Source organism: Merops nubicus, unplaced genomic scaffold (assembly GCF_000691845.1).
Source record: "Merops nubicus isolate BGI_N331 unplaced genomic scaffold, ASM69184v1 scaffold6376, whole genome shotgun sequence".
NCBI lineage: Eukaryota > Metazoa > Chordata > Aves > Coraciiformes > Meropidae > Merops > Merops nubicus.
The window spans coordinates 14,812-17,313 of NW_008612819.1; the positions used below are offsets into that span (position 1 = coordinate 14,812).

At 51.6% G+C, this 2,502-nt stretch overlaps 1 protein-coding gene across 1 annotated transcript in view; it reads left to right on the forward strand.

Annotated features, from left to right (window-relative positions):
• LOC103774266 (fibrillin-1-like) overlaps positions 1-2,502 on the forward strand; it is a gene marked incomplete at both ends in the record, with an annotated part of 10,202 nt that overhangs the window by 7,208 nt on the left and 492 nt on the right. The window lies entirely within an intron of this gene.

The following is a 2,502-nucleotide window of genomic DNA, read 5'->3' on the forward strand; positions in this document are numbered from 1 at the left end:
TGCAAATTGTAACCCAACACAGGGCTGTAATTAAAGGGCAGGGGCTGTAGTGATAAAATCTCCCTCCCTGCAGGGGCCCAGGTAAGGGGGGAGGTGGTTTTTTTTTGGTAGATTTACGTTTCCATGGTTCTGTTGGAGCATCAAAGAGCTGAAGGAGCACTGCAAGGACTCAGGTGGTTTCTCTGCTGCTTGCAAAAGGTGGAAACCTTCAGTTTGCTGAAAATAGAGAGTTTCTAGGAAGCCAAACAGGAATGCAGCTTCCTCCTCTTGATACACCAACCTATGACCCACCCTGTGCACAGGGGCTTAATTCTGTGGACGTGGAAATCAAGGTTTCACTGGAAGGATTGAGCTGCACCATAGGAAAAGAGGACACCGTGGTGTTTGTAACAGGTTGTGGGAGTAAGGAGGAGAGGTGGGAAGTTATTTCCTTCAGTGGCTCCATGTCCATCCCTTGTGCCTCACTTTAAAAGGCAGCTCAGCTCCTCTGAGTTAAACTCCAACGTTGTGAGTGTCCACCACTGAGCTGACTGGGATGAATTTCACTGCTAGGACACAGCTCATCTGCTTTTTTTGGATGTTTCCAGTCAGATGTGATGAATTTCTGCCTGGAGGAGAGTCTCTCTTTCTGCTGAGTGTAAAATGGCATCTAGAAAAAAAAAAGTCTGGTGGGGATCCCTCCTCTGTAACCATCTGAGCACAGCTCCACGTGCACCACTGCCCAGATCACTTCTGCAGACTTCTCCTCTGGAGGTCTAACTGTAGAGACCTTCTTATGCCTCTTTTTCCCTCAGAGCAACACGAGGGCTTTGGAATGAGATGAATTCACTCACTCAGATGTCCACGGGTGTCCCACCCTGCAGCCAAGGCTGGTGTGGTGGAGTCACAGTGGGGCTGTGAGGGCAGAAGGCTCCTGGCAGCCTCCCTGGCTTTAGAGAGGAGGATGAAGTTTATGAGGATGTTTATGGAGGTTTGAGGACAGTGCTTGAGTCACCTCCATGCAGCCAGGTCTCTTGCTCTCCCTTGCCAAGGAATCCTTTCCCAGACACTGTTCGATGAGTTGGATCCATCCCAAGCCTTGGAGAACTCACCTGTGTGCCTGGGTACCCAAGTCAAAGATGATTTTGGTGTAAATCTTCCACTTCAGTCCAGCTTTATAATGTCTCAGCTTCAGTTGGCTGAGATCTGAGACCACAGAGCATTGGACTCTCAACATCATCTGTGTCTGTTTTCTGCCATCCCACCCCATCCCATCCCATCCTCACAGTTTCTTGGGTAGATGTAATGGAGTCTTGCTGGTCCCTTGATGGGATTCAGGTTTTCTCCAGACCTTGGGCTGTCCCACTAGACTCTAGGATTGGTCCTAGATAAGAGGTGACCTCACCTGCCTGCCTCTACTCAGTGTTTCTCCCCAACACCTTCAGAGCTGCACTGGCATCACCAGCCACTGCATGGCACTGTGAGATTGCAGTCAGACTTTCCAACTCCATTTCTTCTCTCTTTCAGTGTGATATCAGATTATCTCCAGGGCTTCCTGCCAACCCCAACCCTTCTGGGCTTCTGTGATGTCTGGGTCCAGCCGTTGCACCTGGTGACACAAAATCTTGGTGCAATGTCCTTATTGTCCATGCTCCTAAACCCAGAGGGATGCTCCTTGGTGGTCGAATGTGTGGCAGGGCTTCTTCTCATGGGTGGTGCTGCTTTGATTGCCATGGATAATTAGGTTGGAGCTCTCCAGGGACTTGCTGCCTATCTCTCTGTCTCACTGATCCTCCCTGTGAGGGGATAAATAGTTCAGACTCTGGCATGCTCGTGGCATTGTTATGCAAATCAGCTCCCACTAAAATAGGACCTGACCCCCCAGGATGTCCAGACCCCCTCCCTTGCCTGACTGACAGTACAAAGACCTCTCCACCTGGATTTAGATGCCTGGAGGTACTTTACATTGAACCTCCATTCCTGGAGAAAGGTGGTGAATGATGGATGAGGTTGAGGCTTTTTGAAAACTTGGTCTTGGCTCTGATGTTGGATCTCTGCTTCCAGAGATGCCTCCAAGTCCCAGGGAGGGACCTGCTGTCCAGCCAGTCGTGCACCTGCAGGGATGTGTTTCTGTCCTGAAGCTTCCTTTGAACCCTGGGGAGCTCAACATTTTAGATCAACCTACCCAAAGACCTACACTGGCCTGGAATCGTTGAGTTGTTTGGGTTGGAAGAGACTTTTCAGATTGAGTCCAACCATCCCCCAGCACTGCCAGGTCCCCACTGCCCCGTGTCCCTCGCCCCACATCTCCACAGCTTGGGAACCCCTCCAGGGGTGGGGACTCCACCACTGCCCTGGGCAGCCTGGCACAGCCCTGGGCAACCCTCCAGGGCAAGAAATTGTTCCTCAGGGACAACCTCAACCTCCCCTGGGGCAACTTGAGGCTGTTTCCTCTTGTCCTGTCCCTTGTTCCTTGGGAGCAGAGCCCGACCCCCCCCTGGCTCCAGGCTCCTGTCAGGAGCT